The 18,785-nt window shown below is 42.7% G+C and overlaps 1 long non-coding RNA gene across 1 annotated transcript; it reads right to left on the reverse strand.

Moving 5' to 3' along the window:
• Positions 1-14,868: 14,868 nt before the first annotated feature.
• On the reverse strand, positions 14,869-16,226 carry LOC117054725. The gene is made up of 2 exons (XR_004427542.1): positions 16,041-16,226; positions 14,869-15,004 (listed from the first exon to the last, which is right to left on the reverse strand). It is a non-coding gene; the product is annotated as an uncharacterized LOC117054725 (long non-coding RNA).
• Between the last annotated feature and the right edge of the window lie 2,559 nt (positions 16,227-18,785).

An 18,785-nucleotide genomic window follows, 5' to 3' on the forward strand; every position in this document is an offset into this window, starting at 1 on the left:
GGGCTGATTTCTTTGAGAATGGATAGGTTTGATCTTCTTGCAGTCCATGGGACTCTCAAGAGTCTCCTCCAGCACCATAATTCAAAAGCATCAATTCTTCGGCGATCAGCCTTCTTTGTGGTCCAGCTCTCACTTCCGTACATTACTACTGGGAAAACCATAGCTTTAACTATACGGACCTTTGTCGGCAAGGTGATGTCTTTGCTTTTTAAGATGCTGTCGAGGTTTGCCATTGCATTTCTCCCAAGAAGCAGGCGTCTTCTAATTTTGTGACTGCTGTCACCATCTGCAGTGATCATGGAACCCAAGAAAGTGAAATCTCTCACTGCCTCCATTTCTTCCCCTTCTATTTGCCAGGAGGTGATGGGACCAGTGGCCATGATCTTAGTTTTTTTTATGTTGAGCTTCAGACCATATTTTGCGCTCTCTTCTTTCACCCTCATTAAAAGGTTCTTTAATTCTTCCTCACTTTCTGCCATCAAGGTAGTATCATCAGCATATCTGAGGTTGTTGATATTTTTTCCGGCAATCTTAATTCCGGTTTGGGATTCATCCAGTCCAGCCTTTCGCATGATGAATTCTGCATATAATTTAAATAAGCAGGGAGACAATATACAGCCTTGTCGTCCAAACTCTCCACTATGACCTGTCCATCTTGACCTGTCCATAGCTTCCCTGAGTAATTCAAGCCCCTTTGCCACGACAAGGCAGTGATCCATGAAGGGGAAAGTTAATATGTTTCTAGTGAAAACCAACTTTTGGATGGGTTCCAAAATATAACCAGCTTGAGAAGAAAAAAATAGGTGTTTATGAACAGGTTGTGTATAATTCTTTTGCCATATGCTCAACTACCTGAGAAATGAAAATCAGTCATCAGAAAAAACAGGCGCTAAAAGAAACACCCCAACATTTTTAAATAGAATAACCTACTTCCAAAAAAAGAAAGACTGTGGTCATAATCACACAGTACAAGCAAGGAGGCCTTTCAAAACTGTTGCATTCATGCTTGTGTTCTGCAGGCACCTAACACTAAACTATAGTGAGCATCTGGCTTTATGTCTGAACCACATGACTGGGTGACCAGGACATGAATTCTTTTCTTTTCTCTTAATGTGCTAAAGCAGAAAGTGTTCAGCTAAACGGAGGCATGATCAGCAATCAAACACTAACAGAATCAGTTGCCATTGTAGCGGGCAGGTGAGGTGGTTAGGGCATCTTAAAAACAGAGGTCAAATAGCTTCTTTTCAATATTTGAAGTGACAGAAATTTCCAGCAGACCGTCCAAAGGATAAATTGCATTTGGACTTTATCGAAGCTGACAAATTTCACAGCAAATCTGAGAGGACATAACGTTAATACATGTTTTCTAGTCATGCGTTATTGGGGTAACGCTGTTATTTTTAACAGATGCATATTTTCCACAGTACACTATGCTAACACTTTGAATGCAGCAATAATAAAAAAAACATTTAAAGTCTGCAAATATATATCGATGCACGCCATGCACCATATGAGATATGGTTTATTTACACATATATACAACCTGAGCCTGCGGTGGATGAGTTCACAGCACCAACACCACATGAGAGTATTGTTCCCATTAGCTGCAGCCTTGGATTCAGACGGAAATCAATCAATGCCCGCTTTCTCTCAACGCCCCCCCCCAACTTTCTGCTTTGCATCTTGCTCACATCACTCCAAAACTCTCTGCTCTAAACTCTGCCTTTATCCTTCTAACCAATGTGAGTTGCGGGAGGGGGCCCCACCTACTTGCTATCTTGCACAGAGCCCCTTTCTTTGTTCTCTTAATGACCCATCACCCAGGCTATCACCTGACCAGGAAGCTTGACTGGCTATTCCAAGAAGGGATCCAGGCATTTAGCCTAACCACCTAAAATTTTCATATATATATATATATATATGTGTGTGTGTGTGTGTGTGTGTGTGTGAAGTTGCATTTATGTGGAGTTTAAAAAACCCAAATTATAGATAGAGTCAATGAAATAACAATGCTTTGAAAGAACACTTGAATTGGGCTAGTATCTTTCATTATATTGTACTTATGACACAGAAAACTTCTTAGAAGCACTGTTTGTGGCAAGGTGGGAGAAAAGTGGTTAGAGAAAGAAGAAGACAGCTAATAAAGTAGAGAAGTGGCAGATGGGAGATGGGAGATTGGGGGGGGGGGGAGGGAACAGTGCATATCGTCAGTTTCTGACCCCTGCCCTTTCTTCCAAGGACATGGTGCCTTGAAAAGAGTTGAAAATGGGCAGCTTGTAAAATATGCTACACATTAACCAATTCCCTCTTGCCTCTGTTTGTTCTCTGTTTGTCACTTAATAACAGATCCTATATTGAACAGTCTATACAGTTTTTCAACATGATGGGGCAAATAAACGTTGCAACGTAACAATGGGCACCTAGATAGTCTCGCTCCTCTATACCTACCTGCCATGTCTCCCATGGGTTGGGGGCACAATACTTGCCTTGTCCTGGGTTCTGGCAACCCACACTACACCACTGGCTCAAGTCCCTTAAAGTTTGTCATATGGAGTGCTTGATTAGCTGGCTAGCTTATCAGCATTTTCTTGGAATTCTCTTAGTGGGTGAGGCTAATGGAAGCATTTTGTTGCAGGTGCCACAATTGCCCAAGTCTTCCACCCTCACTGCCTTGGAACAGACACTCTTTAGCTGAGTCAGGGTGTTGATAATCTGTGAGAAGAAGGTTGAGAAACTCTCTTTCCTCCATCGCCACCTTCTCGGTACTGAAGAGAAGGGTGAAATGGAAAGATTCACGAAAACACGAAAACCCAAAACTGAGTCACAAGGGGGGAATCAAGCGGGAGTAGCAATGGGTTATTGAAATTTGCCTCTGCGCTGCTGAGCCATTTCACTGACACACACTCGGGGTGGGTCAGTGTTACTGCACGTGCACTAGTTCAACTTGTTATGGAGAGGGAGATTCCCTCAACCGGGCAGATCCAGCAACTCGGCTAATTAGCTATTAAGCTAGAGCTAAGAATTCAGCTTGAAAGAATATGTGTCAGCTTATGGATTTCATTATCACACAGGTGCACAGGTGTTGCAAGCTAGAACTGCCTCCATGTGGTTTTTCCATGTACACAGAGGCATAGTGTGGAAGGGCTGGGGCTGGGGGTGTCACCCAGGGTACAGGTTTTTGGGGGGGCACATTCCTCACAGCACTCTGTCAGCCCATGTGGCTGGCAGAATGCTGTGAGCTGTTGCATCCTTCTCTCCACCCGGCTCAAGAAGGATGCAACAGGCATGTGCCCTGCCAGCCCTGTGCCACTTCTGCAAGTTTCCCAAAGCGGCGCCGAGCTCGCAGCGTGCTATAAGTCCATCACTCAAAGCAAAATGGCACAGACTGCACCGGAGGACCAGGTACAGCCCCACTCAACTCCACTGGACAGGGGTTTCTCTGGTGGCACACCTGCCACGGCTCCATGGCACTCTGCCCCCATGGTGTGCCATGCACACCCTGGCATGCACACGCCTGCCCTGGGCACCAGCAAGGAATGCTCCCCCACTGACTGGAAGATCAGCATATCCATCTCAACACGTCTGCAGTATCTACCACTGCAATAGGCAGCACTGAAACAGAAACACTTAATGCGATGAAGAAGAACCATACAACGAAATACTCCAATTCTGGGCTGCATCAATAGGAGTATAGCGTCTAGATCAAGGGAAGTAATAGTACCACTATATTCTGCTCTGGTCAGACCTCACCTGGAATACTGTGTCCAGTTCTGGGCACCACAGTTCAAGAAGGATACTGACAAGCTGGAACGTGTCCAGAAGAGGGCAACCAAAATGGTCAAAGGCCTGGAAACAATGCCTTATGAGGAACGGCTTAGGGAGCTGGGTATGTTTAGCCTGGAGAAGAGAAGGTTAAGGGGTGATATGATAGCCATGTTCAAACATATAAAAGGATGTCATATAGAGGAGGGTGAAAGGTTGTTTTCTGCTGCTCCAGAGAAGCGGACACGGAGTAATGGATTCAAACTACAAGAAAGAAGATTCCACCTAAACATTAGCAAGAACTTCCAGACAGTTAGAGCTGTTCGGCAGTGGAATTTGCTACCAAGGAGTGTGGTGGAGTCTCCTTCTTTGGAGGTCTTTAAGCAGAGGCTTGACAGCCATCTGTCAGGAATGCTTTGGTGATGTTTCCTGCTTGGCAGGGGGTTGGACTGGATGGCCCTTGTGGTCTCTTCCAACTCTATGATTCTATGATTCTATGAAATGTGGTTAATGAAGAGGCATCCAGAGGTCCTCTCATGTGAAGAAGTAACATGTAGTCCTAACTGGTTTCAAGTGGGGTGGAATGGACCATTGGGAGCTGCCTTAGACCACTGGTCCGCCTTGCTCAGTTTTGTCTACACTGACTTGGCACTGTCTCTCCAGGGTTTCAGGCAGCCCAGCCCTTCCCAAGGAAGTCAAGGGCTGAGCCCGAGAGTTTCCTACGAAAATGTATGTGGTTTACCACCCAGTATCAGCCTCCTCCCTTTTGCTTCACTCTGGGAAGTAAGAGGTCAAGCAGCAACTCAACTGAGGCAGCAATTTGCTTAAAACATAACTGCCATTTGAAAAAGGCCTGAATGGCTGGGAATCCTAATTCTTCCTTATTGCGTTTATACTGTAGCCCATCTTTTTATTCAAGAAGCTCAAGGTGGCGTATATGGTTCTCTCCCTCCTGGTTTTATCCCCACAGCAACCCTGTGAGGTAGGTTAGGCTGAGGGGCAGTGACTGGCCCAAGGTCACCAAGTGTGAATTTGAACCCCACATTCCCAGGTCCTTGTTTAGTGGCTACACTGGCTCTTCCCGGGTCTTGTGTCTGAAATTCTGGGTCTATTTTGTGCTGTAGCTTATAAATAAGTAAGAACAACCTTGGCAGGCAACTTAAAAAGATTTATCAGAAAACAGTACAGTTCCAGTCTATGCCTGCTTTCCAAAGGAAACCAGAGTGATACAGATGAAACTTTATAAAAATAATTTATACCTAGTTACTAATAACCCCTAGCTAGGTAATTAGGCAAATGTAATGCAGGAGATTCTTGCTGTAAAGTTTGTTCATTTGTTCATTTTCCAGTTTTCTTTCTTTCTTTCTTTCTTTCTTTCTTTCTTTCTTTCTTTCTTTCTTTCTTTCTTTCTTATAGCAAGCCCCACAACTGCTCTAGTCTCAGAGAAGAGAAACATAGTCTGCTTAGTTAATATACTGTAGTTTTTAGGAAATTAAAAGAAAAATGTCAGGGCATTTTGAGGAATGGGTAGATTTGCACTAGTACCATTTTTAAAGGAGGCTCAATGCTTTTATAATGCATATGTATCATTTATTCATCTTACTTTAAAAAAAAAAGAATCAGGGTTTTATTTTAGTATTTAAAACAGTTGCAAAACTGCTCCTTCAATGTTCCTTATTCTCAGCTGCAATGACGTCACAGGCACTAACCAAGAGACACCTGCAAACTTCCTCTTTCTTCCGGAAGAATGAACCAGAATACTGCAGGCAGTGCTTGAAACATGCTAGAAACACCGCAGCAAGATGATTTTTAAAAAATGTAAATAGGAACTGCTGCAGGCCATGATGACACATTCATATCACAAGGAAAATGTCACATCTGCACACAGTCCAAGACACAGGCTGGAGAACATTGCTAAAGCAATACAGAGGAAGGGTATGCATGAAAATAGCACATAGACATGATTCATCCTCACAAGTTCAGTGTGGTGCAATTTCAATGAAAGGTGGGAAATGTTTTAGCTTGTTTTGAAATACTGTATTTTATAGAAATTTGTAAGCTGATCCCTAAAACTCAAGGAAATGAGTTTTTTAAATAGGGCGTTTTCATTTTTTAAAAAAAAAAAGTGTAGGGAAAAGATCTAGGTGTTTGAGTGAACAATTTGAACATTGCTTTCCCCCCAATATGGAAAAACACTCATATTTTTTGCCAGCTCAGTGCACTGAAATTGCTTTGCCTTCTAGGATTGCAGTAATCCACTGAGCATCAGTACAATTGTAGAACAATTTGTGTATGGCAAAACTGCTTCTACAAGCACAGAACAAACACGCTGGTCCTAATTGCACATGCTTGGATCTGTTCTTGGGCAAATTCGTTCATTTTCAGTCGGAGTTGTGAAAGTGAATCTATCCAGTATAATCTTGGGGACTATGGTCCATACAAAAAAAGTTACTGCAAGTGTGGGTGGAAAAGAGACCAGGCAGACCCTAACATTAGCCAGATGTTTGGGGAGGGGAGGGAACAGTAGCAAGGAATCAGAGGAGAGGTGTGTGTACCACGCCCTCCTGAGCCCCGAAAACTAACCTGATATCCATCTAGTTGATTGAGGGGCCCTAACGCGATGTTGTGACATGGCATGTGCAACATCATGAGGAGCCAAGGGGTGGGGCCGAACACCCTCTGAACATTGAGGGGGCCCTCAAAAAATACATTGGGGAGCTGAAACTGCCTTGGCCCCTAGGAGCCGGCACCTATATGTGTGGAGGATGCTTCCAGTATTGAAATAAGATTAAACTTCACCTCAAGTCAATAAAATGTCTTTGACCAACCCTACAGATCCTTCAAAATTCATAGAATCATAGAACTGTAGAGTTGGAAGGGATATCAAGCGCCATCTAGTCCAACCCCCCTGCATTGCAAGAATTACAGCTAAATACTGGGAAGATACAAAAAGGGTTTGAGAAGCAATACTTGCATTTGGTTTGAACTAATTCACACTGAGCCTTCAATTTCCACCGGTGCAAAGGAATAAATCCACTATGTTTCCCTTTCTTCCAGATTTAAAGTACTCATTGGCGTTGACAAGAGAAAGTGCTGGTGAGATCAAGTTCCTCATCATTGGAAGAACAACAAGAGGGATTGAGCAAACTTGTTGGGTGGCTTTTATGTTCATCGTGTCTGAATGTCCAGTGACAAGCAATGTATTTGTGTGAATAATGTGCTGGCACCCTGCATTGCATAAATCAATGGCCCTGTTGTAACCATCCAACTAATATAACTTAGATAGTAAGAAGGGCAAATCAGTAAGCGGTGCAGGTCACCTCTTATAATCCTGCCCATCTGCCAATAAATTAGATCTGTATCAGTAAGCATGAAAATGTCACTTTTCTGGAACAGTCTAGTAAAAGCCCAGAAGGTCATGTTTAGAATTCATTTGACAAAATAGCTGTTGCCCTTATAAGAAAATTCTGTCTTTATGTGTACTGTGGCTTAAGTTGCTTAAGTATTCGATGTCATGCCTCTCCTTTTTCCATTTTGCTTCTCAATTATTCATGGTTCATTTTAAAAACCAATGTAGAGTTGTGTCATAAAGCACACATTATAGTATGTATGGGTTATTAGGGGAGGGGTAGCAGGGCCGGATTTAGGTTTGATGAGGCCCTAAGCTACTGGAGGTAATGGGGCCCTTTATATGTCCACCTGTCCTTTGTCCACAACAAATTGTCACTGTTTTTCGTGTTGAATATATGCTATATGGTAATTTATGGACCTAATAGGTATCTAAAGCCATTTGCACATGTTGCCATGCAACCGGTCCATGCAGAGTGCAGGCACCCTATATATAGAAATGAGCAAACCAGTGATATTTTAGGTGGCAGGCTAGCAGGCGGGGTCCATTACTTACATCATAGGAGCCTACACAACACAAAACACTGTTGCTGTATGTAGGTTTTATTATATTTGTTTTTTATCTTACATTTTGGAAATGGAAATCCAGGGTTTTTTCTCCTTTAATTTTTTGGGGGCCCCCAAGAGAGTGGGGCCCTAAACTATAGCTTGTTTAGCTTATATGTAAATCCAGCACTGAGGGATAGTACCTCTGGTGGGACACATGTTGTGCTCCTTCTGGGATACTATGTCTATCTTTGGTCCCCTCCCTGCACTCAGCTCTCACCTGCGACTCCTAGAAGTTGTCAACATGCAACAGTGGCCACATCCTGGCAACAGCTTTGACTGACCAGCTTAACCAGGTGAAGGTAGCATTGATGAGTTAAGGACCTACCCTGCATGCAAACAGGTTCTGATGGATTGACCCTGTAGTGGGACCAGTGGTCAAGAAGGTAGTTTCTGCATGTTCTGTTGAGGGAAGTGAGTGACAAATGGGGCTTGCAAACTGGGAAGGTTTGCATTTAGGAGAAGGAAAACTCTGATCCTTAACCTCCTCTGCCTTGAGGGTTATCTTTGGGGGAAGAAAAGGCTAAGGAATAAAAAAATGGAAACAAGAAGAAACACCGACAAAGGAAGAATGGACAGTGAAATTACTGGAGTATGCAGAATTGGACAAAATGACGGGAAGAATCCGAGAACAGCAGGACCAGAAATTCATCAAAGACTGGACCAAATTTACGAATTATTTAAAAGACAATGGTATTCAATCAAATACGTTGATAGGATTGCAAGGAGCTTTGTAGATTATTGAATAAATGTCGTTGTAAATATGAAATTATAGTGATTAAGTTGGATGTGATGATTTAAAGCAATGATTGAGTTAAGAAGTATAGTATAAAGAAAGAGATATTAGAAAATCATGTGGAGAGTTTGAGGGAAGTTGCGGCCCTAAAAGGCCAAAATGTTAAATGAATGAAAAGATAAATGTGATCGTTTATTCAATGTGTGTGTGTGTGTGTGTGTGTAAAGGTAAAAGTAAAGGGACCCCTGACCATCAGGTCCAGTCGTGTCCGACTCTGGGGTTGCGGCGCTCGTCTCACTCTATAGGCCAAGGGAGCCGGCGTTTGTCTGCAGAAGCTTCCGGGTCATGTGGCCAGCATGACAAAGCCGCTTCTGGCGAACCAGAGCAGCGCATGGAAACGCCGTTTACCTTCCCGCTGGAGCGGTCCCTATTTATCTACTTGCACTTTAATGTGCTTTCAAACTGCTAGGTGGGCAGGAGCTGGGACCAAGCAACGGGAGCTCACCCCGTGGCAGGGATTTGAACCGCCGACCTTCTGATCAGAAAGCCCTAGACTCTGTGGTTTAACCCACAGTGCCACCTGGGTATAATAATGATGATGATATTAAAAAAAGAAAAGAAAGGGCTAAGGAATAAACCCTACAGAAAACCAGAGTGGTGTCCCTAAGGCAGTTGGATGGCATTTTGTATGCCTCCTTCTGACAACTTCTGCAGCTGAGCTGGTGCCAAGCCTATAGGTCTGCTTTCCTTTAGACCACAACAGCAAGACTGAAAAGGGGGGGGGGTCTTGTCTGGGCAGCCCAGGACCTGCATACACACTGCCCAGGCTTGCATCCTGGGGAGGTCACTTCAGTACTGTCAACGCAGCAGTTTGACTTCACCCCCGACGGTGCACTCCATTCTCTCTTGAGGCAGATGCATGCCACAACAATAGTAACTACTGAGATATATATACATAACTTTTGTGAAAGTCTACCTGTTCTTGTTTCCAGGTGGGTGTTGATTCCTAGAAAAGAGAGACAGAACACAGAGAAAGATATAGCTAGAATCCACCAGAATAGCAGCACATTAAGCCATCTACACATGAGGAAATTCCATACCTACAGTATTCCTTTCAGTTTCTTAAAAGCTGAATTTTCTGATAACTGGAAAAAAAAATTGGACGCTGAGTAGGGGGTGGATGGGAATGAGTGGGCTGTGTTTTACTCACAGTGTTGTTCAGGTGTCCTGTAAAAGTGAATGAATAAAGCATGACTATTCCACAGTAAATGCCCAGTGTGGAAGCAGGTAAAAAGATTTTAAATGTAAGTCGGCTGTAGTTAACCAGCTTAAATATGAGCAGGCCATTTGTGCTGTCGATTGAGTCACTAAATGCCAGATGTGGTTTAGGTAAAGACATTTACAAGGAGGGATGAAATGTGTGCCTCAACTACCTACAAGCTTACTGTGAGTAGCTGCTTCTAAAGCAAGAAAAACTGGCACCCACTGACATTTTTTAATGCACTGTAATGTTGACAAATGAATTGCATAAATGCATTCATCATCTGGATGATGCAATAGAGAATGCAGAGCCATAAGACATATGGGAGACAAGGGCTGTGATGAAGAGATTGTTTTTGTGAAGCAGTCTATGAGTAGGTTGAGTTGCCTCCACTGGCACAACTTGACACACCTAAGATTTAGCAATAATGTTTTATAATGTGGTTTCAAATTGGCATGCAGCAATAGCAGGAGAAACTTGCCCTGTTTGACAAGTTGAAAGATATGGCGCTGCTGTAAGTATGTTTGTGCAATCCACTCTCCAGGCTCTTGCAACTATTCATTCATGTAGATTTAGGCAAAAGTCATTCCCCTCTTCTACTGTACAATAAAATTGTGTACCTAAGTATCCAATAGGAAAAGTGAACCTTTGAAAGACATGAAGCAATCTTTGCCTTCTAGTAATCCCCTTTGTAAAATAGTACTGGCAGTTCAGCATAATCAGAAGCTATTTTGTAAACAAAGAGATTAACATGTTGATATTTTCTTAACAAAGTTAACATACTTTTTCAATTGTGTAAGTTTTGTCATCTTAGATAAAAGTTCTTTCTTATTGTTTCTGCACAGGTACCTCCGGGGTCAAAAAAACAAAGTTCCTGGATGCTGCAAGGCTCCCTCACGCTGGCAGGTGACTAAACTTTGGCAACAAACAACAATTCAAACTATAGGAAGCCAACATAATTTACACTGAGGTAAACTTTACCTCAGTTACAAACTCTGTTCAAGAATGGGTCTACTACTCTTAAAAACTACTCCCGCAGTTTGGCCAGACTCATGCCAGTCACTTCGAGAACACTGTCCAACCATCTCACTCATCCTCTGTCGTCCCCTTCTCTTATTGCCAGTGTAACTTCCACTGAGTTGCTAGTCCATGTGACTAAGATGAAAATAGTTTGGAATAGGAGTACAGAAATGTAGATGTTATTTGTGCATTCTGTGATTTCCATTGCCCCATCCTGCTCTTTTAGGACTTCCCCTGGCTACCCTAGCTTCAGGTCAGAGAGGGTTCATTTGGCTGAGCTAGGATGGAGGATTTATGCTGGCATATCTTTGAGTTGGGATGAGAGACTTCAGCTGGTGCAGCCCTAACCCAGCCAGAGATCCACTTATGCCAACCCCTGGAAGATCTTGGCTTTGGGTTGCTCCCTGAAACACTCAAATATAAAAGATTGTACTTTGTTAACCTACTCTTATCTCTAATAAATTATTTCTATTTGAGAGAGAGGTCCTAAGTAGTGATTAGAATGACACGAGTGAGGACTAAAACAGAACATTCATTCTTAATCTATCTTCCTGCCTAACAGCACACAGTGCTCAGGTTTGTTTTCTCTGCCTGTTGAACTGAATCTTGTGCATTCAGAATCCTCTAGCTCCAGGGAAGTAACCTCCTAATAGATGCCAAACAAAGTCTCAGATATAACTCCTGGCTTTCTACTGCACAGACCGCAATATATTTCCATTGCAAGTACCAGCTTACTTCGCAAAAACCTACTTGAACAGCAGCAGAAAGAGGAATCATATAAAAGGGAACACAATTTTATTTTAGTAGCATCTGTTTTGAGCATCGTTTGAAAACTGAGATTGAACTGAGTTTAACATTTACACTGGGATGGAGAGCTTTTGTAGCCCAGCAAGCCAGATTGTTATCACCCCCTACTTCTCCTGGGCCAAGTTTCACAAGTAAGCTGACACCAGGTGTTTTGAAGGGGGGAATCTTCAGAAGCCCCTCTCAAAGTGCTACCTGTATCTTGCTCTGCGCTTTGAAAGGGCCTTTGCAACCACTTTCAACCAGCTGGTCAGCAATGCCTGCAAATGCTCTTTCAACCAAGCCCTGCCCTTACCAGACCTACACCTGATATAAGGGCAGGTGGTGCTGCTTGGCCAAAATGTCCTCATGGGCCAAAGGGGGAGGCCCCACCCCAATCTATATGTCAGCCAGTTCTCAACTAATTTTTTTTTAACTACCCTCCATGTGTCTTTGTTGTCTGATAGCCTTTTAAAAATAATAATAATAATCTGGGACTTAGCCTCAAAGAACATACACTGACAGGTAAACCTATTGGCAAAAAGCCAAAATCCAAACAGAAGCATTAATCTGATGGCCACTTTATACAATAAGCTCAACAGAATGAGGTGGATATTAGGAGTGCAGTCTCAGTCACTGATGCTGCAAGCCTATGCACACTTAACTAGGTGAGTAAACTCCCAAATGAATACAGTGGGACTTACTTCCGAGGAAACATGCATAGGAATCGCATCACACAGGGTATAGAAGATCTAGTAGGTGACGCAGTTAAAGTTGTCTTTAAGGTATTTCCCCCACACTTTTAGGCATTCTTCCAAGCACAGGTCTATGTTAATGTTTGTACAGTGCAACTCAAAACTCTTCATCAATAACGGATAAGCTTTGCTCTGTACAGGGGATATGAAGCAAGCAAGTACTGACTGCATCTCTTTTTCTACAAATGAATACCTCCTCCTCCCTACTTTGTGTGTGATATTTATTTGGCGGTGGGGGGGGGGGGGGTAAATTGGAGTTATGAAGAGCAGGGACCAAAGTCATAGAATCATAGAACTGTAGAATTGGTAGGGACCACACATGGGTTATCTACTCCAACCCCCCTGCAATGCAGGAATCTTTTTGCCCAATGTGTGGCTTGAACCCATGACCCTGAGATTAAGGTTCTTACGCTCTACCAACTGAACTATCTTGGCAGTCTTTGTTTTTTGGGGGGGGGGGCAAACTGATCACAGCTGTTCAGTACATCTGGAACATTTATTTATTTCTAAGGGCATCTCAGAGTTAATGGGAAGAGGAGAAAAAAGAGGGGAAGAAGATGAAGGGGAGAGAAAAGGACACACCACCCACATCTCATCCTGGCCACAGTTAGCTGGCAGGCTTTCAGATATGGCAGCTGCTCCACCAGTTGCAGCAAAATCTCCTACCCCCATTGCCATGGGATCGCTCTTACGGTTTTCCGGGTGAATATGTAATATAACCAGTGCTTTTTTCCTGGGGGGACAAAGGGGTACGCATACCCCTAAACATTTTTTGAATCTAAGTTTGACCTCATTGAGGGGCAGTATTTCAATATGAGTAGGAAAATGAGAGTACCCCTAAACATTTTTTTAAAAAAAGAAAGAAAAACTCTGAATATAACTGTGCAAATTCCAGTCAGTACCAACCAAGTCAGTGCAGGCAGAGTAAAAACTTAGCAAACTGAAAGTAAAGTTAACTAGAGGATGTTTTGAAATATCATTGCATCTGCCAGTACAAATAATTCTGCAAAGCTGCTGTGTTGAAAGAGGGTGAGAGGAGAAAACAGAAAAAATTATTCCACAGATCAGTCTGATACAGAAATAGAGTCAGGGAATTTTCCTGGAGTTTATATTATTTTTGAAGGACAGAGGTCAACATGAATGGTCATTCAAATATTTTAACATGTCACTGTGAGGCGACAAGATCAGAACTTACAATATCTGGGAATATTTATTAAGTCTAAAATGAAGCACACCAAATAATCTGTATATCAAACCTTTCTCTCTCTCTCTCTCTGTCACACACACCCTAGTGCCCAATGGTTTAATCATATCAAGCAATCCCCTGTAATTATCCACCCTTTCTCATTTATGCAAATCTACTGTATCTCATTCAAATCATTACTGAAATTAGGAAGGAAGTGCATGTTTATGTTTGCTACAAATGGATGACACTAGTCAGTCTCAATTTTTTAAATAGAACTTCCAGTAACTATGCTAATAAGTTTTCATCACCACAGTGAAATAAAAACAATTTGAATAAATCCTATTTCATACTAGTAGGGGGCAGGGTGGTGGGGGTCACCACTCACCTGACCTCCAGTCAGTCATACTGCTGCTTCTTACCAAGAGGTAGAGGGGGGAAAGGCAAGGCAGCTGCAAGGTTGGTGTGGTGCAAATGCAACAGCGGGAGCACCAGATTGACTCTGCCTGTGTGCTTGCACCATACTGACCCCATTGCTGCCTCGTTCGTGACTGACCACTGTCCACTACTGGCTTATGCAAAAGAAAATGAATTTACCAGATACCAAAATTTCTCTCCAATGCAGGTGTCTATTTCCGTATCTATTAAAGCATGTTCTTCTCTGTTCATTAGAACATCTCTAACTTGTCCTTTACCTCAACAAATCCTTTCAGTACTGTTTCATTTGTTCCTTCTGCCTAGCAAATCATTGGGGAAGGGGGGGGGCAGATGGTTGTGGTGGAGGAGCTGCAAGTATTTTGGGATGACACATTATTAAGCTCTATTTCAATCTGGGCACAAAAGTCAGTCGGCCTTGGTCTTTTCAGAGAGCAGGACAGTTAACAATGGGCGAATGGAGGTTTATTATTAACTGGTAATTTAAATGCAGGTAGGCAGGCAGGCAGCCAGGAAGCAGGGTTGAACAAATAAGTAATTGGTGGAAGAGTTGAAGGGGAACGGGAAAATAGTAGATAACCCTTGAGAATTTCCTGGAAGCTAAAATGGGATTATAGTAGTCACATCCAGGTCATTTTTTTCAGCTGGAACTCACTGGAACTCAGTTCTGGCCTCTCTCAGGTGGGCACCATTGCCATTATAAGAGAACAAGGGAGGTGTTCATAGTGAGTTCTGGCACCTCTTTTTCTAGGAAAATAGCACTGGTTGTAGCTAATATGATTCTTTAGAACTGGCAAGAATTGTGTGAGGGAACCTAACTACATTTAAATTAGCAATAACTTTTATTTCTTGAATGACCAAGTTCAATAACAGTAGTTTGTTCATCTGCGACTAATAAGAAAAGCAAACCTGGGTTCTCATGTCCTGCGAGGGTCGTTGGTTGTCAATAATAAATAAAATACTTTCCATCACACTAAAATACCACAGCAGTAGATATTGTATTTGTGACAAACACTGGTATTTAAAATACAGACGTGTGATTCAGCTACTCATTAGGCAGCAAAACCACTAATGATGCTGCAGCTTTGGCCTGCATCGTTCCTCTGGGATCTTGTCTGCTAGGATACAAAAAGAAAAGAGAATATGTTGGCTAACTTGGAGATCCCTCCAGCTATCTGGGATAATCATTCTCAATTAAGATTCAGAATATTTCATCACAATGTGTTTAACTTCAAGCTAAATTCTCATCCTTCTCATTTCCCTTGGGTCAGATATGTGAAGCCTGTAAGCCCAAAATGTATCATTTACATTTTAGATTTTCTAAAAATAACTTACTGCAGAAGAATAAAACCCAGTGCACACACTAAATATATGTACAGTAGCCCTAGGATAAATAGTACCCTAGGCTAGGAATTCTGTCAGTGCTACCCCTGCTGCTGGTCAGCCTTGCAGGGCCACCCAGACAGTTTGAGGGGCCTGGTGCAGGTATGATGCTGGGGGTCTGCTGCTGCTGCCCCCTACAAGGACCCCTGTACATGTGTACAGAGATGAGGGCTTCCTGGGATAATTAGTGCATGCATGGAATGCATGTGACAATTCTCCTCTGCATCTCCTTCTTGACCTGGAATCAAGCAGAATGATAGGATTGGATTGTGTTTCACATGAGTAAGGTAAAGGTAAAGGGACCCCTGACCATTAGGTCCAGTCACAAATGACTCTGGGGTTGCGGTGCTCATCTTGCTTTATTGGCTGAGGGAGCCGGCATACAGCTTCTGGGTCATGTGGCCAGCATGACTAAGCCACTCCTGGCGAACCAGAGCAGCACATGGAAATGCCGTTAACTTCCCGCCGGTAGATAACCTATTTATCTACTTGCACTTGACATGCTTTTGAACTGCTAGGTTGGCAGAAGCAGGGACTGAGCAACGGGAGCTCACCCTGTCGTGGGGATTCGAACCACCGACCTTCTGATTGGCAAGCCCTAGGCTCTGTGGCTTAACCAACAGCGCCACACGTGTCCAATTCTAACTGCCTTCTAGCAGAGATTGTTACTGCATCCTGGAGCTTAGTCAAACAGGTCTTTTAGTGGTGGCCTGGCGTCTGCCTTCTCCACTCTGCTCAGCCTTCTGGGCAACTGTCCAGTTCACTCACCCCTAAGGTCAGCCCTGAGACTAAGGCTTAGTCTCTCTGTGTGTTTTGTGGGTGTATTCTTCAACAGGTCACTGATGCAATAATCGTGCATTACTGCTGGGTTTAGACAGGACCATCCACACATCATTCCACTTTGTTAGCTGTTCCGCAATGCGCCCTCAATGTTATTGCCTTTTGCCATCTGGAGAGGCAATTCTTGCACCCTAGAACAACAAAAGTAAGACCAAAAAATAAAATAAAAAAATTAAAACACCACCCCAGAATATTTGTGGTATAATACAGGATTCCAGCAAGATGTTATGGGAGATGCACTTATTGGAAGCAGTATGTGTCCCCAAGACCATTGTATATCCTCCAGCAATTCTCCAATGAAAACAGGCAACTCCTAATAAATAATAATAATAATAATAATAATAATAATAATAATAATAATATCATTCTATTTATACCCTGGGTTGCCCCAAGCACTCTGGGCAGCTTCAAACATATATAAAAACATAATATAATATTTAAAAAACTTCCTTATAGAGGGCTGCCTTCAGTTCTCTTCTAAAGGTTGCATAGTAACTTATCACCTTAGTTTGAGGTTTGCATAGCTCCATATCCTCCAGCATTTCTCTGATGAAAATAGGGAAGTCCTAAGGAAAATCAGGACATTCTGGGATCAAATCAGAAACTGGGACGGCTTCTGTAAATCCAGGACTGTCCCTGGAAAATTGGGACACTTGGAGGGTCTGCTATTACAGATGATAACAGTATTGAAAGTGGAATTGTGCTGCTATTGGTACATAAAACTTAAAACTAGTTTGTTTGTTGGGTGTAACCACTCAGCTATTCGATCAGGAGACCTTGTACTGTTATAGGGGCTGCTCATTGCATAGTTGTAAGAAATCAGTCTTTTAGTATGGTAAGAGCCACACTTTGGAACTCCCTGTGGACATCAGGCAGGTGCCATCACTCTACTCTTTTCAGTACCCGCTGAAAATATTTTTGGTTAGGCAAGCCTATCCAAACAGGTAGATGCTGATATGTTGCAATCTTTTTGAAGTTTATTTCAAATATCTTTTAAATGTTCTAATTACTGGGTTTATATAACAATTTTAATATTTCTTGTAAACTGCCGAGAGGTTTTATTACAATCAAGCTGGATATATATATATTTCTATACCGCTTTATATTTTTTAATAAAAATCTCAAAGCAGTTTACAGCATATTAAATAAATAAATCAATAAAACAATAGCCGGGCGATGTTCCTCCGGCCTCATGAGGAGCCTCTTTCTAGGGCTGGTGAGTCTGGGCCCTGCCAGAATTTTGTTAGATAAATAAAACAAAATATAAAGAACAGCTGGAGGCACCCTATGGACCAGATGTAGATATGATACTTGTTACAAATGCCTTTCCTTGGAGAAAGATCACCTCCAGGTTCTCCATGATTTCCTCCATAACAGGAATGAAGACTTGAAACATGGAATGGAGTAATTGGGCAACATAACTTAACAAGATCTACAACAAGTAATAAGCATACTCTGGCTTCTCCTCAGATCGTATAAATCTTTCGCCCAAGTAATAAGCATGTTGGCAACAAGCTAATAGACACTTCCATTGTCTACCCAGTGTGGGCTATTCCACCCTGGCTCCAAGCACCAAGGCAGTCTGCTCAAGTACCAGAGCTTGACATTTCCCAATCTTCTTAAAGCTGTGCTGGGGAGGCACCTGATGGTGGCATCATGGCTGGACAATAATACATGCGATGAGTGGACACAGAGGGCTAATGGAAAAATGGAAAACCAAGAGGAAAGGAAAATGGAATGGAGTAGTCGGAACCCTGAACAGAAGAAGTCCACACTGTGTTGTGCTTTGAGCAGCATCCTCAGCAATACAGAGGGGGAGTGTCAGCCTGGACAGCTCCAAGCAGGATAAGGCTGTACAGGGAACCCCACTATCTGCCCTGTAGCCCTGATCTGTGGCCCCTGGATCAGGGTGACTTGCCCTATGTCACCTGCCCTGAACCCACCCCTGAAACAATAGGGGATGGGGCTAAGGAATTTCTTCACCAGAGTGATACACGATGTGGTTATCTCCCGCTTGGATTACTACAATGTGCTCTACATGGGGCTACCTTTGAAGGTGACTTGGAAACTACAATTAATCTGCCAGACCAGTGATTGGGAATGGCTACCAGGACTATATAACACTATGACCCCATAGCAAATTGGAAACCAATGCACATCTCTGGGCAGAGGTGTTATATGCAACTGTGCCACAGCATTCTGCACTAACTGCAGTTTCTGAATCAGGTCCATTGCAGTAATCCAATCCTGCAAGTATCCAATGCATGTCTCACTGCAACCAAGTTTCCCCAGTTTTGACGCTTGATGGTGTTTTCCTTCGTTATTTTTGGTGGCAAATGGGTTAATTGTTGGCAGAATGTTTTATTTATAAGAATGATAATGAACAGGATAAACATGATGGTTGGTATGCAGACATGACCTGCAAGTATAAATGATGACTGCATGGCAAGGCAATATTGTACAGAGTGAGAAGTTTGCAGTAATAAAAGTTTCAGGAAATATTTTCTGCTGCAGAGATCATAGATCACCGTTCCCAAGAGAATGAAGTGCCTGGCTTTCTACCGTCACATTGTCAGCAGTAATGGAACAAATGTCATCCTTTCTGCTGGTGGAATACTCTCTTTTGTCTCACAGGATTTGCAATAATGCTATCCAAATAGCATCTCCTGAATT

This window comes from Lacerta agilis, chromosome 11 (assembly GCF_009819535.1).
Source record: "Lacerta agilis isolate rLacAgi1 chromosome 11, rLacAgi1.pri, whole genome shotgun sequence".
NCBI lineage: Eukaryota > Metazoa > Chordata > Lepidosauria > Squamata > Lacertidae > Lacerta > Lacerta agilis.